This window comes from Oryctolagus cuniculus, chromosome 21, assembly GCF_051225735.1.
Source record: "Oryctolagus cuniculus isolate XC-2025 breed Fujian yellow rabbit chromosome 21, ASM5122573v1, whole genome shotgun sequence".
Classification (NCBI taxonomy): domain Eukaryota; kingdom Metazoa; phylum Chordata; class Mammalia; order Lagomorpha; family Leporidae; genus Oryctolagus; species Oryctolagus cuniculus.
The window spans coordinates 650376-677627 of record NC_142887.1 but is presented as its reverse complement, the minus strand read 5'-3'; positions in this window follow the sequence as shown (position 1 = coordinate 677627).

The window sequence follows — 27252 nt, the reverse complement described above, 5'->3', positions numbered from 1 at the left end:
AAACTCGAATGTGTGGAGGATTTGACTCCAGGTGCAACCAATTAGTGTTTGGCAGCTAAAAACAAAAACTTACATGCTAAAATGCATTCAAAACTGTAAAGTCCATAGAGAATGTCCAGAAAACACAAACACACACAGAGGCTCTAGCAAGAACAGGGATTGAGATAGCCACAACACACCAGATAATTTTGTTTTCATCCAGGAATATCTGGACAAATTGTTGCAGTTATGAAGTGAAATTTAACCAAAAAACACCGTGAAAGTGGTTTTGGAGAAAAGCACAATCTTCCTGTTCAGCAAATGCATCCAATGTCATGTTTACAAATACAAATATCATGTTTTCTCAGGTTTGTGAAGCTTTCTTCCTAGAAAACTCGAATGTGTGGAGGATTTGACTCCAGGTGGAACCAATTAGGGTTTGGAAAATAAAAACAAAACCTTACATGCCAAAATGCATTCAAAACCATAAAGTCCATAGAGAATGTCCAGAAAACACAAACAAACACAGATTCTGTAGCAAGATCTGGGATTGAGATAGTCACAACACACCAGATAGTTTTGTTTTCATCCAGGAGTATCTGGACAAATTGTTGTACTTTGAAGTAAAATGTAACCAAAAAATCACCGTGAAAGTGGTTTTGGAGAAAAGCACAATCTGCCTGTTCGGAAAATGCATCCAATGTCATGTTTACAGAAAGAAATATCATGTTTTCTCAGGTTTCTGAAGCTTTCTTCCTAGAAAACTCGATTGTGTTGAGGATTTGACTCCAGGTCAACCAATTAGCGTTTGGCAGCTAAAAACAAAAACTTACATGCTAAAATGCATTCAAAACCGTAAAGTCCATAGAGAATGTCCAGGAAACACAAACACACACAGAGGCTGTAGCAAGATCTGGGTTTGAGATAGCTAAAAATCACCAAATAGTTTTGTTTTCATCCAGGAGTATCTGGACAAATTGTTGTGGATTTCGTGTGAAATTTAACCAAATAATCACCGTGAAAGTGGTTTTGGAGAAAAGCACAATCTTCCTGTTCGGCAAATGCATCCAATGTCATGTTTACAGAAAGAAATATCGTGTTTTCTCAGGTTTCTGAAGCTTTCTTCCAAGAAAACTCGAATGTGTTGAGGATTTGACTCCAGTCAACCAATTAGCGTTTGGCAGCTAAAAACAAAAACTTACATGCTAAAATGCATTCAAAACCGTAAAGTCCATAGAGAATGTCCAGAAAACACAAACACACACAGAGGCAGTAGCAAGATCTGGGATTGAGATAGCTAAAAATCACCAGATATCTTTGTTTTCCTCCAGGAGTATCTGGACAAATTCTTGTGGATTTCGGGTGAAATTTAACCAAAAAATCACCGTGAAAGTGGTTTTGGAGAAAAGCACAATCTGCCTGTTCGGAAAATGCATCCAATGTCATGTTTACAGAAAGAAATATCATGTTTTCTCAGGTTTCTGAAGCTTTCTTCCTAGAAAACTCGAATGTGTGGAGTATTTGACTCCAGGTGGAACCAATTAGCGTTTGCCAGCAGAAAACAAAAACCTACAGGCTAAAATGCATTCAAAACCGTAAAGTCCATAGAGAATGTCCAGAAAACACAAACAATCACAGAGGCTGTAGCAAGATCTGGGATTGAGATAGCTAAAAATCACCAGATAGTTTTGTTTTCATCCAGGAGTATCTTGAAAATTGTTGTACTTTGAAGTGAAATTTAACCAAAAAATCATCGTGAAAGTGGATTTGGGGAAAAGCACAATCTTCCTGTTCGGCAAATGCATCCAATGTCATGTTTACAGTAAGAAATATCATGTTTTCTCAGGTTTCTGAAGCTTTCTTCCTAGAAAACTCTAATGAGTGGAGGAATTGACTCCAGGTGGAACCAATTAGTGTTTGCCAGCAGAAAAAAAAACCTTACAGGCGAAAATGCAGTCAAAACCATAAAGTCCACAGAGAATGTCCAGAAAACACAAATAATCACAGATGCTGTAGCAAGATCTGGGATTGAGATAGCCACAACACACCAGATAGTTTTGTTTTCATCCAGGAGTATCTGGACAAATTGTTGTACTTTGAAGTGAAATTTAACCAAAAAATCATCGTGAAAGTGGATTTGGGGAAAAGCACAATCTTCCTGTTTAGCAAATGCATCCAATGTCATGTTTACAGAAAGAAATATCATGTTTTCTCAGGTTTGTGAAGCTTTCTTCCTAGAAAACTCGAATGTGTGGAGGATTTGATTCCAGGGGGAACCAATTAGCGTTTGGCAACTAAAAACAAAACCTTACATGCTAAAATGCATTCAGAACCATAAAGTCCATAGAGAATGTCCAGAAAACACAAACACACACAGAGGCTGTAGCAAGATCTGGGATTGAGATAGCCACAACGCACCAGATAGTTTTGTTTTCATCCAGGAGTATCTGGACAAATTGTTGTACTTTGAAGTGAAATTTAACCAAAAAATCACCGTGAAACTGGATTTGGGGAAAAGCACAATTTTCCTGTTCGGCAAATGCATCCAATGTCATGTTTACAGAAAGAAATATCATGTTTTCTCAGGTTTCTGAAGCTTTCTTCCTAGAAAACTCGAATGTGTGGCGGATTTGACTCCAGGTGGAACCAATTAGCGTTTGCCAGCAGAAAACAAAAAGGGTCCTGCTAAAATGCATTCAAAACCATAAAGTCCATAGAGAATGTCCAGAAAACACAAACACACACAGAGGCTGTAGCAAGATCTGGGATTGAGATAGCTAAAAATCACCAGATATCTTTGTTTTCATCCAGGAGTATCTGGACAAATTCTTGTGGATTTTGGATGAAATTTAACCAAAAAATCACCGTGAAAGTGGTTTTGGAGAAAAGCACAATCTTCCTGTTCAGCAAATGCATCCAATGTCATGTTTACAGAAAGAAATATCATGATTTCTGAGGTTTCTGAAGTTTTCTTCCTCGAAAACTCGAATGTGTGGAGTATTTGACTCCAGGTGGAACCATTAGCGTTTGCCAGCTAAAAACAAAAAATTCATGCTAAAATGCATTCAAAACTATAAAGTCCATAGAGAATGTCCAGAAAACACAAACAAACACAGAGGCTGTAGCAAGATCTGGGATTGAGATAGCCACAACACACCAGATAATTTTGTTTTCATCCAGGAATATCTGGACAAATTGTTGTAGTTTTGAAGTGAAATTTAACCAAAAATCACCGTGAAAGTGGTTTTAGGGAAAAGCACAATCTTCCTGTTCGGCAAATGCATCCAATGTCATGTTTACAGAAAGAAACATAATGTTTTCTCAGGTTTCTGAAGCTTTCTTCCTAGAAAACTCGAATGTGTGGAGGGTTTGACTCCAGGTGGAACCAATGAGCCTTTGGCAGCTAAAAACAAAAACTTACATGCTAAAATGCATTCACAACTGTAAAGTCCATAGAGAATGTCCAGAAAATACAAACACACACAGAGGCTGTAGCAAGATCTCAGATTGTGATAGCCACAACACACCAGATAGTTTTGCTTTCATCCAGGAGTATCTGGACAAATTGTTGTAGTTTTGATGTGAAATTTAACCAAAAAATCACCGTGAAAGTGGTTTTGGTGAAAAGCACAATCTTCCTGTTCGGCAAATGCATCCAATGTCATGTTTACAGAAAGAAATATCATGTTTTCTCACGTTTCTGAAGCTTTCTTCCTAGAAAACTCGAATGTGTGGAGGATTTGACTCCAGGTGGAACCAATTAGCGTTTGCCAGCTAAAAACAAAAACTTACATGCTAAAATGCATTCAAAACCGTAAAGTCCATAGAGAATGTCCAGAAAACAGAAACACACAGAGAGGCTGTAGCAAGATCTGGGATTGAGATAGCCACAACACACCAGAGAATTTTGTTGTCATCCAGGAGTATCTGGACAAATTGTTGTGGATTTTGGGTGAAATTTAACCAAAAATCACCGTGAACGTGCTTTTGGAGAAAAGCACAATCTTCCTGTTCGGCAAATGCATCCAATGTCATGTTTACAGAAAGAAATATCATGTTTTCTCAGGTTTCTGGAGCTTTCTTCCAAGAAAACTCGAATGTGTGGAGGATTAGACTCCTGGTGGAACCAATTAGCGTTTGGCAGCTAAAAACAAAAACTTACATGCTAAAATGCATTCAAAACCGTAAAGTCCATAAAGAATGTCCAGAAAACACAAACACACACAGAGGCTGTAGCAAGATCTGGGATTGAGATAGCCACAACACACCAGATAGTTTTGTTTTCATCCAGGAGTGTCTGGAAAAATTTTTGTAGTTTGAAGTAAAATTTAACCAGAAATCACCTTGAAAGTGGTTTTGGAGAAAAGCACAATCTTCCTGTTCGGCAAATGCATCCAATGTCATGTTTACAGAAAGAAATATCATGTTTTCTCAGGTTTCTGAAGCTTTCTTCCTAGAAAACTCGAATGTGTGGAGGGTTTGACTCCAGGTGGAACCAATGAGCCTTTGGCAGCTAAAAACAAAAACTTACATGCTAAAATGCATTCACAACTGTAAAGTACATAGAGAATGTCCAGAAAATACAAACACACACAGAGGCTGTAGCAAGATCTCGGATTGTGATAGCCACAACACACCAGATAGTTTTGTTTTCATCCAGGAGTATCTGGACAAATTGTTGTAGTTTTGATGTGAAATTTAACCAAAAAATCACCGTGAAAGTGGTTTTGGTGAAAAGCACAATCTTCCTGTTCGGCAAATGCATCCAATGTCATGTTTACAGAAAGAAATATCATGTTTTCTCAGGTTTCTGAAGCTTTCTTCCTAGAAAACTCGAATGTGTGGAGGATTTGACTCCAGGTGGAACCAATTAGCGTTTGCCAGCTAAAAACAAAAACTTACATGCTAAAATGCATTCAAAACCGTAAAGTCCATAGAGAATGTCCAGAAAACAGAAACACACAGAGAGGCTGTAGCAAGATCTGGGATTGAGATAGCCACAACACACCAGAGAATTTTGTTGTCATCCAGGAGTATCTGGACAAATTGTTGTGGATTTTGGGTGAAATTTAACCAAAAATCACCGTGAACGTGGTTTTGGAGAAAATCACAATCTTCCTGTTCGGCAAATGCATCCAATGTCATGTTTACAGAAAGAAATATCATGTTTTCTCAGGTTTCTGGAGCTTTCTTCCAAGAAACCTCGAATGTGTGGAGGATTAGACTCCTGGTGGAACCAATTAGCGTTTGGCAGCTAAAAACAAAAACTTACATGCTAAAATGCATTCAAAACCGTAAAGTCCATAAAGAATGTCCAGAAAACACAAACACACACAGAGGCTGTAGCAAGATCTGGGATTGAGATAGCCACAACACACCAGATAGTTTTGTTTTCATCCAGGAGTGTCTGGAAAAATTTTTGTAGTTTGAAATAAAATTTAACCAGCAATCACCGTGAAAGTGGTTTTGGAGAAAAGCACAATCTTCCTGTTCGGCAAATGCATCCAATGTCATGTTTACAGAAAGAAATATCATGTTTTCTCAGGTTTCTGAAGCTTTCTTCCTAGAAAACTCGAATGTGTGGAGGATTTGACTCCAGATGGAACCAATTAACGTTAGGCAGCTAAAAACAAAAACTTACATGCTAAAATGAATTCAAAACCGTAAATTCCATAGAGAATATCCAGAAAACACAAACACACACAGAGGCTGTAGCAAGATCTGGGATTGAGATAGCCACAACACACCAGATAGTTTTGTTTTCATCCAGGAGTATCTTTAAAAATTGTTGTGGATTTCGGGTGAAATTTAAGAAAAATCACCGTGAAAGTGGTTTTGGAGAAAAGCACAATCTTCCTGTTCGGCAAATGCATCCAATGTCATGTTTACAAATACAAATATCATGTTTTCTCAGGTTTCTGAAGCTTTCTTCCTAGAAAACTCGAATGTGTGGAGGATTTGACTCCAGGTGGAACCAATTAGCGTTTGGCATCTAAAAACAAAAACTTACATGCTAAAATGCATTCAAAACCATAAGGTCCATAGAGAATGTCCAGAAAACACAAACACACACAGAGGCTGTAGCAAGATCTGGGATTGAGATAGCCACAACACACCAGAGAGTTTTGTTGTTATCCAGGAGTATCTGGACAAATTGTTGTGGATTTTGGGAGAAATTTAACCAAAAAACACCGTGAAAGTGGTTTTGGAGAAAAGCACAATCTTCCTGTTCAGCAAATGCATCCAATGTCATGTTTACAGAAAGAAATATCATGTTTTCTCAGGTTTGTGAAGCTTTCTTCCCAGAAAACTTGAATGTGTGGAGGATTTGACTCCAGGTGGTACCAATTAGGGTTTGGCAACTAACAACAAAACGTTACATGCTAAAATGCATTCAAAACCGTAAAGTCCATAGAGAATGTCCAGAAAACACAAACACACACAGAGGCTGTAGCAAGATCTGGGATTGAGATAGCCACAACACACCAGATAGTTTTGTTTTCATCCAGGAGTATCTGGAAAAATTGTTGTAGTTTGAAGTAAAATTTAACCAAAAATCACCGTGAAAGTGGTTTTAGGGAAAAGCACAATCTTCCTGTTCTTCAATTCCATTCAATGTCATGTTTACAAATACAAATATCATGTTTTCTCAGGTTTCTGAAGCTTTCTTCCTACAAAACTCGAATGTGTGGAGGATTTGATTCCAGGTGGAACCAATGAGCCTCTGGCAGCTAAAAACAAAAACTTACATGCTAAAATGCATTCAAAACTGTAAAGTCCATAGAGAATATCCAGAAAACACAAACAATCACAGAGGCTGTAGCAAGATCTGGGATTGAGATAGCCACAACACACCAGATAGTTTTGTTTTCATCCAGGAGTATCTGGACAAATTGTTGTGGATTTCGGGTGAAATTTAAGAAAAATCACCGTGACAGTGGTTTTGGAGAAAAGCACAATCTTCCTGTTCGGCAAATGCTTCCAAGGTCATGTTTGTAGAGAGAAATATCATGTTTTCTCAGGTTTCTGGAGCTTTCTTCCTAGAAAACTCGAATGTGTGGAGGATTTGACTCCAGGTGGAACCAATTAGCGTTTGCCAGAAGAAAACAAAAAGGGTCCTGCAAAAATGCATTCAAAACCTTAAAGTCCACAGTGAATGTGCAGAAAACACAAACACACACAAAGACTGTAGCAAGAGCTGGGATTGAGATAGCTAAAAATCACCAGATATCTTTGTTTTCCTCCAGGAGTATCTGTACAAATTCTTGTGGATTTCGGGAGAAATTTAACCAAAAAATCACCGTGAAAGTGGTTTTGGAGAAAAGCACAATCTGCCTGTTCGGAAAATGCATCCAATGTCATGTTTACAGAAAGAAATATCATGTTTTCTCAGGTTTCTGAAGCTTTCTTCCTAGAAAACTCGAATGTGTGGAGTATTTGACTCCAGGTGGAACCAATTAGCGTTTGCCAGCTAAAAACAAAAACTTACATGCTAAAATGCATTCAAAACCGTAAAGTCCATAGAGAATGTCCAGAAAACAGAAACACACAGAGAGGCTGTAGCAAGATCTGGGATTGAGATAGCCACAACACACCAGAGAATTTTGTTGTCATCCAGGAGTATCTGGACAAATTGTTGTGGATTTTGGGTGAAATTTAACCAAAAATCACCGTGAACGTGCTTTTGGAGAAAAGCACAATCTTCCTGTTCGGCAAATGCATCCAATGTCATGTTTACAGAAAGAAATATCATGTTTTCTCAGGTTTCTGGAGCTTTCTTCCAAGAAAACTCGAATGTGTGGAGGATTAGACTCCTGGTGGAACCAATTAGCGTTTGGCAGCTAAAAACAAAAACTTACATGCTAAAATGCATTCAAAACCGTAAAGTCCATAAAGAATGTCCAGAAAACACAAACACACACAGAGGCTGTAGCAAGATCTGGGATTGAGATAGCCACAACACACCAGATAGTTTTGTTTTCATCCAGGAGTGTCTGGAAAAATTTTTGTAGTTTGAAGTAAAATTTAACCAGCAATCACCTTGAAAGTGGTTTTGGAGAAAAGCACAATCTTCCTGTTCGGCAAATGCATCCAATGTCATGTTTACAGAAAGAAATATCATGTTTTCTCAGGTTTCTGAAGCTTTCTTCCTAGAAAACTCGAATGTGTGGAGGGTTTGACTCCAGGTGGAACCAATGAGCCTTTGGCAGCTAAAAACAAAAACTTACATGCTAAAATGCATTCACAACTGTAAAGTCCATAGAGAATGTCCAGAAAATACAAACACACACAGAGGCTGTAGCAAGATCTCGGATTGTGATAGCCACAACACACCAGATAGTTTTGTTTTCATCCAGGAGTATCTGGACAAATTGTTGTAGTTTTGATGTGAAATTTAACCAAAAAATCACCGTGAAAGTGGTTTTGGTGAAAAGCACAATCTTCCTGTTCGGCAAATGCATCCAATGTCATGTTTACAGAAAGAAATATCATGTTTTCTCAGGTTTCTGAAGCTTTCTTCCTAGAAAACTCGAATGTGTGGAGGATTTGACTCCAGGTGGAACCAATTAGCGTTTGCCAGCTAAAAACAAAAACTTACATGCTAAAATGCATTCAAAACCGTAAAGTCCATAGAGAATGTGCAGAAAACAGAAACACACAGAGAGGCTGTAGCAAGATCTGGGATTGAGATAGCCACAACACACCAGAGAATTTTGTTGTCATCCAGGAGTATCTGGACAAATTGTTGTGGATTTTGGGTGAAATTTAACCAAAAATCACCGTGAACGTGGTTTTGGAGAAAAGCACAATCTTCCTGTTCGGCAAATGCATCCAATGTCATGTTTACAGAAAGAAATATCATGTTTTCTCAGGTTTCTGGAGCTTTCTTCCAAGAAACCTCGAATGTGTGGAGGATTAGACTCCTGGTGGAACCAATTATCGTTTGGCAGCTAAAAACAAAAACTTACATGCTAAAATGCATTCAAAACCGTAAAGTCCATAAAGAATGTCCAGAAAACACAAACACACACAGAGGCTGTAGCAAGATCTGGGATTGAGATAGCCACAACACACCAGATAGTTTTGTTTTCATCCAGGAGTGTCTGGAAAAATTTTTGTAGTTTGAAGTAAAATTTAACCAGCAATCACCGTGAAAGTGGTTTTGGAGAAAAGCACAATCTTCCTGTTCGGCAAATGCATCCAATGTCATGTTTACAGAAAGAAATATCATGTTTTCTCAGGTTTGTGAAGCTTTCTTCCTAGAAAATTCGAATGTGTGGAGGATTTGACTCCAGATGGAACCAATTAACGTTAGGCAGCTAAAAACAAAAACTTACATGCTAAAATGAATTCAAAACCGTAAATTCCATAGAGAATGTCCAGAAAACACAAACAAACACAGAGGCTGTAGCAAGATCTGGGATTGAGATAGCCACAACACACCAGATAGTTTTGTTTTCATCCAGGAGTATCTTTAAAAATTGTTGTGGATTTCGGGTGAAATTTAAGAAAAATCACCGTGAAAGTGGTTTTGGAGAAAAGCACAATCTTCCTGTTCAGCAAATGCATCCAATGTCATGTTTACAGAAAGAAATATCATGTTTTCTCAGGTTTGTGAAGCTTTCTTCCCAGAAAACTTGAATGTGTGGAGGATTTGACTCCAGGTGGAACCAATTAGGGTTTGGCAACTAACAACAAAACGTTACATGCTAAAATGCATTCAAAACCGTAAAGTCCATAGAGAATGTCCAGAAAACACAAACACACACAGAGGCTGTAGCAAGATCTGGGATTGAGATAGCCACAACACACCAGATAGTTTTGTTTTCATCCAGGAGTATCTGGAAAAATTGTTGTAGTTTGAAGTAAAATTTAACCAAAAATCACCGTGAAAGTGGTTTTAGGGAAAAGCACAATCTTCCTGTTCTTCAATTCCATTCAATGTCATGTTTACAAATACAAATATCATGTTTTCTCAGGTTTCTGAAGCTTTCTTCCTACAAAACTCGAATGTGTGGAGGATTTGATTCCAGGTGGAACCAATGAGCCTCTGGCAGCTAAAAACAAAAACTTACATGCTAAAATGCATTCAAAACTGTAAAGTCCATAGAGAATATCCAGAAAACACAAACAATCACAGAGGCTGTAGCAAGATCTGGGATTGAGATAGCCACAACACACCAGATAGTTTTGTTTTCATCCAGGAGTATCTGGACAAATTGTTGTGGATTTCGGGTGAAATTTAAGAAAAATCACCGTGACAGTGGTTTTGGAGAAAAGCACAATCTTCCTGTTCGGCAAATGCTTCCAAGGTCATGTTTGTAGAGAGAAATATCAATTTTTCTCAGGTTTCTGGAGCTTTCTTCCTAGAAAACTCGAATGTGTGGAGGATTTGACTCCAGGTGGAACCAATTAGCGTTTGCCAGAAGAAAACAAAAAGGGTCCTGCAAAAATGCATTCAAAACCTTAAAGTCCACAGTGAATGTGCAGAAAACACAAACACACACAAAGGCTGTAGCAAGAGCTGGGATTGAGATAGCTAAAAATCACCAGATATCTTTGTTTTCCTCCAGGAGTATCTGTACAAATTCTTGTGGATTTCGGGCGAAATTTAACCAAAAAATCACCGTGAAAGTGGTTTTGGAGAAAAGCACAATCTGCCTGTTCGGAAAATGCATCCAATGTCATGTTTACAGAAAGAAATATCATGTTTTCTCAGGTTTCTGAAGCTTTCTTCCTAGAAAACTCGAATGTGTGGAGTATTTGACTCCAGGTGGAACCAATTAGCGTTTGCCAGGAGAAAACAAAAACCTACAGGCTAAAATGCATTCAAAACCGTAAAGTCCATAGAGAATGTCCAGAAAACACAAACAAACACAGAGGCTGTAGCAAGATCTGGGATTGAGATAGCCACAACACACCAGATAATTTTGTTTTCATCCAGGAATATCTGGACAAATTGTTGTAGTTTTGAAGTGAAATTTAACCAAAAATCACCGTGAAAGTGGTTTTAGGGAAAAGCACAATCTTCCTGTTCGGCAAATGCATCCAATGTCATGTTTACAGAAAGAAATATCATGTTTTCTCAGGTTTCTGAAGCTTTCTTCCTAGAAAACTCGAATGTGTGGAGGATTGACTCCAGGTGGTACCAATTAGCGTTTGCCAGCAGAAAACAAAAAGGGTCCTGCTAAAATGCATTCAAAACCATAAAGTCCATAGAGAATGTCCAGAAAACACAAACACACACAGAGGCTGTAGCAAGATCTGGGATTGAGATAGCTAAAAATCACCAGATATCTTTGTTTTCATCCAGGAGTATCTGGACAAATTCTTGTGGATTTTGGATGAAATTTAACCAAAAAATCACCGTGAAAGTGGTTTTGGAGAAAAGCACAATCTTCCTGTTCAGCAAATGCATCCAATGTCATGTTTACAGAAAGAAATATCATGATTTCTGAGGTTTCTGAAGTTTTCTTCCTCGAAAACTCGAATGTGTGGAGTATTTGACTCCAGGTGGAACCATTAGCGTTTGCCAGCTAAAAACAAAAAATTCATGCTAAAATGCATTCAAAACTGTAAAGTCCATAGAGAATGTCCAGAAAACACAAACAAACACAGAGGCTGTAGCAAGATCTGGGATTGAGATAGCCACAACACACCAGATAATTTTGTTTTCATCCAGGAATATGTGGACAAATTGTTGTAGTTTTGAAGTGAAATTTAACCAGCAATCACCTTGAAAGTGGTTTTAGGGAAAAGCACAATCTTCCTGTTCGGCAAATGCATCCAATGTCATGTTTACAGAAAGAAATATAATGTTTTCTCAGGTTTCTGAAGCTTTCTTCCTAGAAAACTCGAATGTGTGGAGGGTTTGACTCCAGGTGGAACCAATGAGCCTTTGGCAGCTAAAAACAAAAACTTACATGCTAAAATGCATTCACAACTGTAAAGTCCATAGAGAATGTCCAGAAAATACAAACACACACAGAGGCTGTAGCAAGATCTGGGATTGTGATAGCCACAACACACCAGATAGTTTTGCTTTCATCCAGGAGTATCTGGACAAATTGTTGTAGTTTTGATGTGAAATTTAACCAAAAAATCACCGTGAAAGTGGTTTTGGTGAAAAGCACAATCTTCCTGTTCGGCAAATGCATCCAATGTCATGTTTACAGAAAGAAATATCATGTTTTCTCAGGTTTCTGAAGCTTTCTTCCTAGAAAACTCGAATGTGTGGAGGATTTGACTCCAGGTGGAACCAATTAGCGTTTGCCAGCTAAAAACAAAAACTTACATGCTAAAATGCATTCAAAACCGTAAAGTCCATAGAGAATGTCCAGAAAACAGAAACACACAGAGAGGCTGTAGCAAGATCTGGGATTGAGATAGCCACAACACACCAGAGAATTTTGTTGTCATCCAGGAGTATCTGGACAAATTGTTGTGGATTTTGGGTGAAATTTAACCAAAAATCACCGTGAACGTGGTTTTGGAGAAAAGCACAATCTTCCTGTTCGGCAAATGCATCCAATGTCATGTTTACAGAAAGAAATATCATGTTTTCTCAGGTTTCTGGAGCTTTCTTCCAAGAAAACTCGAATGTGTGGAGGATTAGACTCCTGGTGGAACCAATTAGCGTTTGGCAGCTAAAAACAAAAACTTACATGCTAAAATGCATTCAAAACCGTAAAGTCCATAAAGAATGTCCAGAAAACACAAACACACACAGAGGCTGTAGCAAGATCTGGGATTGAGATAGCCACAACACACCAAATAGTTTTGTTTTCATCCAGGAGTGTCTGGAAAAATTTTTGTAGTTTGAAGTAAAATTTAACCAGCAATCACCTTGAAAGTGGTTTTGGAGAAAAGCACAATCTTCCTGTTCGGCAAATGCATCCAATGTCATGTTTACAGAAAGAAATATCATGTTTTCTCAGGTTTCTGAAGCTTTCTTCCTAGAAAACTCGAATGTGTGGAGTATTTGACTCCAGGTGGAACCAATTAGCGTTTGCCAGCAGAAAACAAAAACCTACAGGCTAAAATGCATTCAAAACCGTAAAGTCCATAGAGAATGTCCAGAAAACACAAACAAACACAGAGGCTGTAGCAAGATCTGGGATTGAGATAGCCACAACACACCAGATATTTTTGTTTTCATCCAGGAATATCTGGACAAATTGTTGTAGTTTTGAAGTGAAATTTAACCAAATTCACCGTGAAAGTGGTTTTAGGGAAAAGCACAATCTTCCTGTTCGGCAAATGCATCCAATGTCATGTTTACAGAAAGAAATATCATGTTTTCTCAGGTTTCTGAAGCTTTCTTCCTACAAAACTCGAATGTGTGGAGGATTTGATTCCAGGTGGAACCAATGAGCCTCTGGCAGCTAAAAACAAAAACTTACATGCTAAAATGCATTCAAAACTGTAAAGTCCATAGAGAATATCCAGAAAACACAAACAATCACAGAGGCTGTAGCAAGATCTGGGATTGAGATAGCCACAACACACCAGATAGTTTTGTTTTCATCCAGGAGTATCTGGACAAATTGTTGTGGATTTCGGGTGAAATTTAAGAAAAATCACCGTGACAGTGGTTTTGGAGAAAAGCACAATCTTCCTGTTCGGCAAATGCTTCCAAGGTCATGTTTGTAGAGAGAAATATCATGTTTTCTCAGGTTTCTGGAGCTTTCTTCCTAGAAAACTCGAATGTGTGGAGGATTTGACTCCAGGTGGAACCAATTAGCGTTTGCCAGAAGAAAACAAAAAGGGTCCTGCAAAAATGCATTCAAAACCTTAAAGTCCACAGTGAATGTGCAGAAAACACAAACACACACAAAGACTGTAGCAAGAGCTGGGATTGAGATAGCTAAAAATCACCAGATATCTTTGTTTTCCTCCAGGAGTATCTGTACAAATTCTTGTGGATTTCGGGCGAAATTTAACCAAAAAATCACCGTGAAAGTGGTTTTGGAGAAAAGCACAATCTGCCTGTTCGGAAAATGCATCCAATGTCATGTTTACAGAAAGAAATATCATGTTTTCTCAGGTTTCTGAAGCTTTCTTCCTAGAAAACTCGAATGTGTGGAGTATTTGACTCCAGGTGGAACCAATTAGCGTTTGCCAGCAGAAAACAAAAACCTCCAGGCTAAAATGCATTCAAAACCGTAAAGTCCATAGAGAATGTCCAGAAAACACAAACAAACACAGAGGCTGTAGCAAGATCTGGGATTGAGATAGCCACAACACACCAGATAATTTTGTTTTCATCCAGGAATATCTGGACAAATTGTTGTAGTTTTGAAGTGAAATTTAACCAAAAATCACCGTGAAAGTGGTTTTAGGGAAAAGCACAATCTTCCTGTTCGGCAAATGCATCCAATGTCATGTTTACAGAAAGAAATATCATGTTTTCTCAGGTTTCTGAAGCTTTCTTCCTAGAAAACTCGAATGTGTGGAGGATTGACTCCAGGTGGTACCAATTAGCGTTTGCCAGCAGAAAACAAAAAGGGTCCTGCTAAAATGCATTCAAAACCATAAAGTCTATAGAGAATGTCCAGAAAACACAAACACACACAGAGGCTGTAGCAAGATCTGGGATTGAGATAGCTAAAAATCACCAGATATCTTTGTTTTCATCCAGGAGTATCTGGACAAATTCTTGTGGATTTTGGATGAAATTTAACCAAAAAATCACCGTGAAAGTGGTTTTGGAGAAAAGCACAATCTTCCTGTTCAGCAAATGCATCCAATGTCATGTTTACAGAAAGAAATATCATGATTTCTGAGGTTTCTGAAGTTTTCTTCCTCGAAAACTCGAATGTGTGGAGTATTTGACTCCAGGTGGAACCATTAGCGTTTGCCAGCTAAAAACAAAAAATTCATGCTAAAATGCATTCAAAACTGTAAAGTCCATAGAGAATGTCCAGAAAACACAAACAAACACAGAGGCTGTAGCAAGATCTGGGATTGAGATAGCCACAACACACCAGATAATTTTGTTTTCATCCAGGAATATCTGGACAAATTGTTGTAGTTTTGAAGTGAAATTTAACCAAAAATCACCGTGAAAGTGGTTTTAGGGAAAAGCACAATCTTCCTGTTCGGCAAATGCATCCAATGTCATGTTTACAGAAAGAAATATAATGTTTTCTCAGGTTTCTGAAGCTTTCTTCCTAGAAAACTCGAATGTGTGGAGGGTTTGACTCCAGGTGGAACCAATGAGCCTTTGGCAGCTAAAAACAAAAACTTACATGCTAAAATGCATTCACAACTGTAAAGTCCATAGAGAATGTCCAGAAAATACAAACACACACAGAGGCTGTAGCAAGATCTCGGATTGTGATAGCCACAACACACCAGATAGTTTTGCTTTCATCCAGGAGTATCTGGACAAATTGTTGTAGTTTTGATGTGAAATTTAACCAAAAAATCACCGTGAAAGTGGTTTTGGTGAAAAGCACAATCTTCCTGTTCGGCAAATGCATCCAATGTCATGTTTACAGAAAGAAATATCATGTTTTCTCTGGTTTCTGAAGCTTTCTTCCTAGAAAACTCGAATGTGTGGAGGATTTGACTCCAGGTGGAACCAATTAGCGTTTGCCAGCTAAAAACAAAAACTTACATGCTAAAATGCATTCAAAACCGTAAAGTCCATAGAGAATGTCCAGAAAACAGAAACACACAGAGAGGCTGTAGCAAGATCTGGGATTGAGATAGCCACAACACACCAGAGAATTTTGTTGTCATCCAGGAGTATCTGGACAAATTGTTGTGGATTTTGGGTGAAATTTAACCAAAAATCACCGTGAACGTGGTTTTGGAGAAAAGCACAATCTTCCTGTTCGGCAAATGCATCCAATGTCATGTTTACAGAAAGAAATATCATGTTTTCTCAGGTTTCTGGAGCTTTCTTCCAAGAAAACTCGAATGTGTGGAGGATTAGACTCCTGGTGGAACCAATTAGCGTTTGGCAGCTAAAAACAAAAACTTACATGCTAAAATGCATTCAAAACCGTAAAGTCCATAAAGAATGTCCAGAAAACACAAACACACACAGAGGCTGTAGCAAGATCTGGGATTGAGATAGCCACAACACACCAAATAGTTTTGTTTTCATCCAGGAGTGTCTGGAAAAATTTTTGTAGTTTGAAGTAAAATTTAACCAGCAATCACCTTGAAAGTGGTTTTGGAGAAAAGCACAATCTTCCTGTTCGGCAAATGCATCCAATGTCATGTTTACAGAAAGAAATATCATGTTTTCTCAGGTTTCTGAAGCTTTCTTCCTAGAAAACTCGAATGTGTGGAGTATTTGACTCCAGGTGGAACCAATTAGCGTTTGCCAGCAGAAAACAAAAACCTACAGGCTAAAATGCATTCAAAACCGTAAAGTCCATAGAGAATGTCCAGAAAACACAAACAAACACAGAGGCTGTAGCAAGATCTGGGATTGAGATAGCCACAACACACCAGATAATGTTGTTTTCATCCAGGAATATCTGGACAAATTGTTGTAGTTTTGAAGTGAAATTTAACCAAATTCACCGTGAAAGTGGTTTTAGGGAAAAGCACAATCTTCCTGTTCGGCAAATGCATCCAATGTCATGTTTACAGAAAGAAATATCATGTTTTCTCAGGTTTCTGAAGCTTTCTTCCTAGAAAACTCGAATGTGTGGAGGATTTGACTCCAGGTGGTACCAATTAGCGTTTGCCAGCAGAAAACAAAAAGGGTCCTGCTAAAATGCATTCAAAACCATAAAGTCCATAGAGAATGTCCAGAAAACACAAACACACACAGAGGCTGTAGCAAGATCTGGGATTGAGATAGCTAAAAATCACCAGATATCTTTGTTTTCATCCAGGAGTATCTGGACAAATTCTTGTGGATTTTGGATGAAATTTAACCAAAAAATCACCGTGAAAGTGGTTTTGGAGAAAAGCACAATCTTCCTGTTCAGCAAATGCATCCAATGTCATGTTTACAGAAAGAAATATCATGATTTCTGAGGTTTCTGAAGTTTTCTTCCTCGAAAACTCGAATGTGTGGAGTATTTGACTCCAGGTGGAACCATTAGCGTTTGCCAGCTAAAAACAAAAAATTCATGCTAAAATGCATTCAAAACTGTAAAGTCCATAGAGAATGTCCAGAAAACACAAACAAACACAGAGGCTGTAGCAAGATCTGGGATTGAGATAGCCACAACACACCAGATAATTTTGTTTTCATCCAGGAATATCTGGACAAATTGTTGTAGTTTTGAAGTGAAATTTAACCAAAAATCACCGTGAAAGTGGTTTTAGGGAAAAGCACAATCTTCCTGTTCGGCAAATGCATCCAATGTCATGTTTACAGAAAGAAATATAATGTTTTCTCAGGTTTCTGAAGCTTTCTTCCTAGAAAACTCGAATGTGTGGAGGATTTGACTCCAGGTGGAACCAATTAGCGTTTGCCAGCTAAAAACAAAAACTTACATGCTAAAATGCATTCAAAACCGTAAAGTCCATAGAGAATGTCCAGAAAACAGAAACACACAGAGAGGTTGTAGCAAGATCTGGGATTGAGATAGCCACAACACACCAGAGAATTTTGTTGTCATCCAGGAGTATCTGGACAAATTGTTGTGGATTTTGGGTGAAATTTAACCAAAAATCACCGTGAACGTGGTTTTGGAGAAAAGCACAATCTTCCTGTTCGGCAAATGCATCCAATGTCATGTTTACAGAAAGAAATATCATGTTTTCTCAGGTTTCTGGAGCTTTCTTCCAAGAAAACTCGAATGTGTGGAGGATTAGACTCCTGGTGGAACCAATTAGCGTTTGGCAGCTAAAAACAAAAACTTACATGCTAAAATGCATTCAAAACCGTAAACTCCATAAAGAATGTCCAGAAAACACAAACACACACAGAGGCTGTAGCAAGATCTGGGATTGAGATAGCCACAACACACCAAATAGTTTTGTTTTCATCCAGGAGTGTCTGGAAAAATTTTTGTAGTTTGAAGTAAAATTTAACCAGCAATCACCTTGAAAGTGGTTTTGGAGAAAAGCACAATCTTCCTGTTCGGCAAATGCATCCAATGTCATGTTTACAAATACAAATATCATGTTTTCTCAGGTTTCTGAAGCTTTCTTCCTAGAAAACTCGAATGTGTGGAGGATTAGACTCCTGGTGGAACCAATTAGCGTTTGGCAGCTAAAAACAAAAACTTACATGCTAAAATGCATTCAAAACCGTAAACTCCATAAAGAATGTCCAGAAAACACAAACACACACAGAGGCTGTAGCAAGATCTGGGATTGAGATAGCCACAACACACCAAATAGTTTTGTTTTCATCCAGGAGTGTCTGGAAAAATTTTTGCAGTTTGAAGTAAAATTTAACCAGCAATCACCGTGAAAGTGGTTTTGGAGAAAAGCACAATCTTCCTGTTCGGCAAATGCATCCAATGTCATGTTTACCGAAAGAAATATCATGTTTTCTCAGGTTTGTGAAGCTTTCTTCCTAGAAAACTCGAATGTGTGGAGGATTTGACTCCAGATGGAACCAATTAACGTTAGGCAGCTAAAAACAAAAACTTACATGCTAAAATGAATTCAAAACCGTAAATTCCATAGAGAATGTCCAGAAAACACAAACACACACAGAGGCTGTAGCAAGATCTGGGATTGAGATAGCCACAACACACCAGATAGTTTTGTTTTCATCCAGGAGTATCTTTAAAAATTGTTGTGGATTTCGGGTGAAATTTAAGAAAAATCACCGTGACAGTGGTTTTGGAGAAAAGCACAATCTTCCTGTTCGGCAAATGCATCCAATGTCATGTTTACAAATACAAATATCATGTTTTCTCAGGTTTCTGAAGCTTTCTTCCTAGAAAACTCGAATGTGTGGAGGATTTGACTCCAGGTGGAACCAATTAGCGTTTGGCATCTAAAAACAAAAACTTACATGCTAAAATGCATTCAAAACCATAAGGTCCATAGAGAATGTCCAGAAAACACAAACACACACAGAGGCTGTAGCAAGATCTGGGATTGAGATAGCCACAACACACCAGAGAGTTTTGTTGTTATCCAGGAGTATCTGGACAAATTGTTGTGGATTTTGGGAGAAATTTAACCAAAAAACACCGTGAAAGTGGTTTTGGAGAAAAGCACAATCTTCCTGTTCAGCAAATGCATCCAATGTCATGTTTACAGAAAGAAATATCATGTTTTCTCAGGTTTGTGAAGCTTTCTTCCCAGAAAACTTGAATGTGTGGAGGATTTGACTCCAGGTGGAACCAATTAGGGTTTGGCAACTAACAACAAAACGTTACATGCTAAAATGCATTCAAAACCGTAAAGTCCATAGAGAATGTCCAGAAAACACAAACACACACAGAGGCTGTAGCAAGATCTGGGATTGAGATAGCCACAACACACCAGATAGTTTTGTTTTCATCCAGGAGTATCTGGAAAAATTGTTGTAGTTTGAAGTAAAATTTAACCAAAAATCACCGTGAAAGTGGTTTTAGGGAAAAGCACAATCTTCCTGTTCTTCAATTCCATTCAATGTCATGTTTACAAATACAAATATCATGTTTTCTCAGGTTTCTGAAGCTTTCTTGCCAGAAAACTCGAATGTGTGGAGGATTTGACTCCAGGTGGAACCAATTAGCGTTTGGCAGCCGAAAACAAAAAGGGTCCTGCTAAAATGCATTCAAAACCTTAAAGTCCATACAGAATTTCCAGAAAACACAAACACACACAGAGGCTGTAGCAAGATCTGGGATTGAGATAGCCACAACACACCAGATAGTTTTGTTTTCATCCAGGAGTATCTGGACAAATTGTTGTACTTTGAAGTAAAATATAACCAAAAAATCACCGTGAAAGTGGTTTTGGAGAAAAGCACAATCTTCCTGTTCGGCAAATGCATCCAATGTCATGTTTACAGAAAGAAATATCATGTTTTCTCAGGTTTCTGAAGCTTTCTTCCTAGAAAACTCGATTGTGTTGAGGATTTGACTCCAGGTCAACCAATTAGAGTTTGGCAGCTAAAAACAAAAACTTACATGCTAAAATGCATTCAAAACCGTAAAGTCCATAGAGAATGTCCAGAAAACACAAACACACACAGAGGGTGTAGCAAGATCTGGGTTTGAGATAGCTAAAAATCACCAAATAGTTTTGTTTTCATCCAGGAGTATCTGGACAAATTGTTGTGGATTTCGTGTGAAATTTAACCAAAAAATCACCGTGAAAGTGGTTTTGGAGAAAAGCACAATCTGCCTGTTCGGCAAATGCATCCAATGTCATGTTTACAGAAAGAAATATCGTGTTTTCTCAGGTTTCTGAAGCTTTCTTCCAAGAAAACTCGAATGTGTTGAGGATTTGACTCCAGGTCAACCAATTAGCGTTTGGCAGCTAAAAACAAAAACCTACATGCTAAAACGCATTCAAAACCGTAAAGTACATAGAGAATGTCCAGAAAACACAAACACACACAGAGGCAGTAGCAAGATCTGGGATTGAGATAGCTAAAAATCACCAGATATCTTTGTTTTCCTCCAGGAGTATCTGGACAAATTCTTGTGGATTTCGCGTGAAATTTAACCAAAAAATCACCGTGAAAGTGGTTTTGGAGAAAAGCACAATCTGCCTGTTCGGCAAATGCATCCAATGTCATGTTTACAAATACAAATATCATGTTTTCTCAGGTTTCTGAAGCTTTCTTCCTAGAAAACTCGAATGTGTGGAGGATTTGACTCCAGGTGCAACCAATTAGTGTTTGGCAGCTAAAAACAAAAACTTACATGCTAAAATGCATTCAAAACTGTAAAGTCCATAGAGAATGTCCAGAAAACACAAACACACACAGAGGCTCTAGCAAGATCAGGGATTGAGATAGCCACAACACACCAGATAATTTTGTTTTCATCCAGGAATATCTGGACAAATTGTTGTAGTTTTGAAGTGAAATTTAACCAAATTCACCGTGAAAGTGGTTTTAGGGAAAAGCACAATCTTCCTGTTCGGCAAATGCATCCAATGTCATGTTTACAGAAAGAAATATCATGTTTTCTCAGGTTTCTGAAGCTTTCTTCCTACAAAACTCGAATGTGTGGAGGATTTGATTCCAGGTGGAACCAATGAGCCTCTGGCAGCTAAAAACAAAAACTTACATGCTAAAATGCATTCAAAACTGTAAAGTCCATAGAGAATATCCAGAAAACACAAACAATCACAGAGGCTGTAGCAAGATCTGGGATTGAGATAGCCACAACACACCAGATAGTTTTGTTTTCATCCAGGAGTATCTGGACAAATTGTTGTGGATTTCGGGTGAAATTTAAGAAAAATCACCGTGACAGTGGTTTTGGAGAAAAGCACAATCTTCCTGTTCGGCAAATGCTTCCAAGGTCATGTTTGTAGAGAGAAATATCATGTTTTCTCAGGTTTCTGGAGCTTTCTTCCTAGAAAACTCGAATGTGTGGAGGATTTGACTCCAGGTGGAACCAATTAGCGTTTGCCAGAAGAAAACAAAAAGGGTCCTGCAAAAATGCATTCAAAACCTTAAAGTCCACAGTGAATGTGCAGAAAACACAAACACACACAAAGACTGTAGCAAGAGCTGGGATTGAGATAGCTAAAAATCACCAGATATCTTTGTTTTCCTCCAGGAGTATCTGTACAAATTCTTGTGGATTTCGGGCGAAATTTAACCAAAAAATCACCGTGAAAGTGGTTTTGGAGAAAAGCACAATCTGCCTGTTCGGAAAATGCATCCAATGTCATGTTTACAGAAAGAAATATCATGTTTTCTCAGGTTTCTGAAGCTTTCTTCCTAGAAAACTCGAATGTGTGGAGTATTTGACTCCAGGTGGAACCAATTAGCGTTTGCCAGCAGAAAACAAAAACCTCCAGGCTAAAATGCATTCAAAACCGTAAAGTCCATAGAGAATGTCCAGAAAACACAAACAAACACAGAGGCTGTAGCAAGATCTGGGATTGAGATAGCCACAACACACCAGATAATTTTGTTTTCATCCAGGAATATCTGGACAAATTGTTGTAGTTTTGAAGTGAAATTTAACCAAAAATCACCGTGAAAGTGGTTTTAGGGAAAAGCACAATCTTCCTGTTCGGCAAATGCATCCAATGTCATGTTTACAGAAAGAAATATCATGTTTTCTCAGGTTTCTGAAGCTTTCTTCCTAGAAAACTCGAATGTGTGGAGGATTGACTCCAGGTGGTACCAATTAGCGTTTGCCAGCAGAAAACAAAAAGGGTCCTGCTAAAATGCATTCAAAACCATAAAGTCTATAGAGAATGTCCAGAAAACACAAACACACACAGAGGCTGTAGCAAGATCTGGGATTGAGATAGCTAAAAATCACCAGATATCTTTGTTTTCATCCAGGAGTATCTGGACAAATTCTTGTGGATTTTGGATGAAATTTAACCAAAAAATCACCGTGAAAGTGGTTTTGGAGAAAAGCACAATCTTCCTGTTCAGCAAATGCATCCAATGTCATGTTTACAGAAAGAAATATCATGATTTCTGAGGTTTCTGAAGTTTTCTTCCTCGAAAACTCGAATGTGTGGAGTATTTGACTCCAGGTGGAACCATTAGCGTTTGCCAGCTAAAAACAAAAAATTCATGCTAAAATGCATTCAAAACTGTAAAGTCCATAGAGAATGTCCAGAAAACACAAACACACACAGAGGCTGTAGCAAGATCTGGGATTGAGATAGCCACAACACACCAGATAATTTTGTTTTCATCCAGGAATATCTGGACAAATTGTTGTAGTTTTGAAGTGAAATTTAACCAAAAATCACCGTGAAAGTGGTTTTAGGGAAAAGCACAATCTTCCTGTTCGGCAAATGCATCCAATGTCATGTTTACAGAAAGAAATATAATGTTTTCTCAGGTTTCTGAAGCTTTCTTCCTAGAAAACTCGAATGTGTGGAGGGTTTGACTCCAGGTGGAACCAATGAGCCTTTGGCAGCTAAAAACAAAAACTTACATGCTAAAATGCATTCACAACTGTAAAGTCCATAGAGAATGTCCAGAAAATACAAACACACACAGAGGCTGTAGCAAGATCTCGGATTGTGATAGCCACAACACACCAGATAGTTTTGCTTTCATCCAGGAGTATCTGGACAAATTGTTGTAGTTTTGATGTGAAATTTAACCAAAAAATCACCGTGAAAGTGGTTTTGGTGAAAAGCACAATCTTCCTGTTCGGCAAATGCATCCAATGTCATGTTTACAGAAAGAAATATCATGTTTTCTCTGGTTTCTGAAGCTTTCTTCCTAGAAAACTCGAATGTGTGGAGGATTTGACTCCAGGTGGAACCAATTAGCGTTTGCCAGCTAAAAACAAAAACTTACATGCTAAAATGCATTCAAAACCGTAAAGTCCATAGAGAATGTCCAGAAAACAGAAACACACAGAGAGGCTGTAGCAAGATCTGGGATTGAGATAGCCACAACACACCAGAGAATTTTGTTGTCATCCAGGAGTATCTGGACAAATTGTTGTGGATTTTGGGTGAAATTTAACCAAAAATCACCGTGAACGTGGTTTTGGAGAAAAGCACAATCTTCCTGTTCGGCAAATGCATCCAATGTCATGTTTACAGAAAGAAATATCATGTTTTCTCAGGTTTCTGGAGCTTTCTTCCAAGAAAACTCGAATGTGTGGAGGATTAGACTCCTGGTGGAACCAATTAGCGTTTGGCAGCTAAAAACAAAAACTTACATGCTAAAATGCATTCAAAACCGTAAAGTCCATAAAGAATGTCCAGAAAACACAAACACACACAGAGGCTGTAGCAAGATCTGGGATTGAGATAGCCACAACACACCAAATAGTTTTGTTTTCATCCAGGAGTGTCTGGAAAAATTTTTGTAGTTTGAAGTAAAATTTAACCAGCAATCACCTTGAAAGTGGTTTTGGAGAAAAGCACAATCTTCCTGTTCGGCAAATGCATCCAATGTCATGTTTACAGAAAGAAATATCATGTTTTCTCAGGTTTCTGAAGCTTTCTTCCTAGAAAACTCGAATGTGTGGAGTATTTGACTCCAGGTGGAACCAATTAGCGTTTGCCAGCAGAAAACAAAAACCTACAGGCTAAAATGCATTCAAAACCGTAAAGTCCATAGAGAATGTCCAGAAAACACAAACAAACACAGAGGCTGTAGCAAGATCTGGGATTGAGATAGCCACAACACACCAGATAATGTTGTTTTCATCCAGGAATATCTGGACAAATTGTTGTAGTTTTGAAGTGAAATTTAACCAAATTCACCGTGAAAGTGGTTTTAGGGAAAAGCACAATCTTCCTGTTCGGCAAATGCATCCAATGTCATGTTTACAGAAAGAAATATCATGTTTTCTCAGGTTTCTGAAGCTTTCTTCCTAGAAAACTCGAATGTGTGGAGGATTTGACTCCAGGTGGTACCAATTAGCGTTTGCCAGCAGAAAACAAAAAGGGTCCTGCTAAAATGCATTCAAAACCATAAAGTCCATAGAGAATGTCCAGAAAACACAAACACACACAGAGGCTGTAGCAAGATCTGGGATTGAGATAGCTAAAAATCACCAGATATCTTTGTTTTCATCCAGGAGTATCTGGACAAATTCTTGTGGATTTTGGATGAAATTTAACCAAAAAATCACCGTGAAAGTGGTTTTGGAGAAAAGCACAATCTTCCTGTTCAGCAAATGCATCCAATGTCATGTTTACAGAAAGAAATATCATGATTTCTGAGGTTTCTGAAGTTTTCTTCCTCGAAAACTCGAATGTGTGGAGTATTTGACTCCAGGTGGAACCATTAGCGTTTGCCAGCTAAAAACAAAAAATTCATGCTAAAATGCATTCAAAACTGTAAAGTCCATAGAGAATGTCCAGAAAACACAAACAAACACAGAGGCTGTAGCAAGATCTGGGATTGAGATAGCCACAACACACCAGATAATTTTGTTTTCATCCAGGAATATCTGGACAAATTGTTGTAGTTTTGAAGTGAAATTTAACCAAAAATCACCGTGAAAGTGGTTTTAGGGAAAAGCACAATCTTCCTGTTCGGCAAATGCATCCAATGTCATGTTTACAGAAAGAAATATAATGTTTTCTCAGGTTTCTGAAGCTTTCTTCCTAGAAAACTCGAATGTGTGGAGGATTTGACTCCAGGTGGAACCAATTAGCGTTTGCCAGCTAAAAACAAAAACTTACATGCTAAAATGCATTCAAAACCGTAAAGTCCATAGAGAATGTCCAGAAAACAGAAACACACAGAGAGGTTGTAGCAAGATCTGGGATTGAGATAGCCACAACACACCAGAGAATTTTGTTGTCATCCAGGAGTATCTGGACAAATTGTTGTGGATTTTGGGTGAAATTTAACCAAAAATCACCGTGAACGTGGTTTTGGAGAAAAGCACAATCTTCCTGTTCGGCAAATGCATCCAATGTCATGTTTACAGAAAGAAATATCATGTTTTCTCAGGTTTCTGGAGCTTTCTTCCAAGAAAACTCGAATGTGTGGAGGATTAGACTCCTGGTGGAACCAATTAGCGTTTGGCAGCTAAAAACAAAAACTTACATGCTAAAATGCATTCAAAACCGTAAACTCCATAAAGAATGTCCAGAAAACACAAACACACACAGAGGCTGTAGCAAGATCTGGGATTGAGATAGCCACAACACACCAAATAGTTTTGTTTTCATCCAGGAGTGTCTGGAAAAATTTTTGTAGTTTGAAGTAAAATTTAACCAGCAATCACCTTGAAAGTGGTTTTGGAGAAAAGCACAATCTTCCTGTTCGGCAAATGCATCCAATGTCATGTTTACAAATACAAATATCATGTTTTCTCAGGTTTCTGAAGCTTTCTTCCTAGAAAACTCGAATGTGTGGAGGATTAGACTCCTGGTGGAACCAATTAGCGTTTGGCAGCTAAAAACAAAAACTTACATGCTAAAATGCATTCAAAACCGTAAACTCCATAAAGAATGTCCAGAAAACACAAACACACACAGAGGCTGTAGCAAGATCTGGGATTGAGATAGCCACAACACACCAAATAGTTTTGTTTTCATCCAGGAGTGTCTGGAAAAATTTTTGCAGTTTGAAGTAAAATTTAACCAGCAATCACCGTGAAAGTGGTTTTGGAGAAAAGCACAATCTTCCTGTTCGGCAAATGCATCCAATGTCATGTTTACCGAAAGAAATATCATGTTTTCTCAGGTTTGTGAAGCTTTCTTCCTAGAAAACTCGAATGTGTGGAGGATTTGACTCCAGATGGAACCAATTAACGTTAGGCAGCTAAAAACAAAAACTTACATGCTAAAATGAATTCAAAACCGTAAATTCCATAGAGAATGTCCAGAAAACACAAACACACACAGAGGCTGTAGCAAGATCTGGGATTGAGATAGCCACAACACACCAGATAGTTTTGTTTTCATCCAGGAGTATCTTTAAAAATTGTTGTGGATTTCGGGTGAAATTTAAGAAAAATCACCGTGACAGTGGTTTTGGAGAAAAGCACAATCTTCCTGTTCGGCAAATGCATCCAATGTCATGTTTACAAATACAAATATCATGTTTTCTCAGGTTTCTGAAGCTTTCTTCCTAGAAAACTCGAATGTGTGGAGGATTTGACTCCAGGTGGAACCAATTAGCGTTTGGCATCTAAAAACAAAAACTTACATGCTAAAATGCATTCAAAACCATAAGGTCCATAGAGAATGTCCAGAAAACACAAACACACACAGAGGCTGTAGCAAGATCTGGGATTGAGATAGCCACAACACACCAGAGAGTTTTGTTGTTATCCAGGAGTATCTGGACAAATTGTTGTGGATTTTGGGAGAAATTTAACCAAAAAACACCGTGAAAGTGGTTTTGGAGAAAAGCACAATCTTCCTGTTCAGCAAATGCATCCAATGTCATGTTTACAGAAAGAAATATCATGTTTTCTCAGGTTTGTGAAGCTTTCTTCCCAGAAAACTTGAATGTGTGGAGGATTTGACTCCAGGTGGAACCAATTAGGGTTTGGCAACTAACAACAAAACGTTACATGCTAAAATGCATTCAAAACCGTAAAGTCCATAGAGAATGTCCAGAAAACACAAACACACACAGAGGCTGTAGCAAGATCTGGGATTGAGATAGCCACAACACACCAGATAGTTTTGTTTTCATCCAGGAGTATCTGGAAAAATTGTTGTAGTTTGAAGTAAAATTTAACCAAAAATCACCGTGAAAGTGGTTTT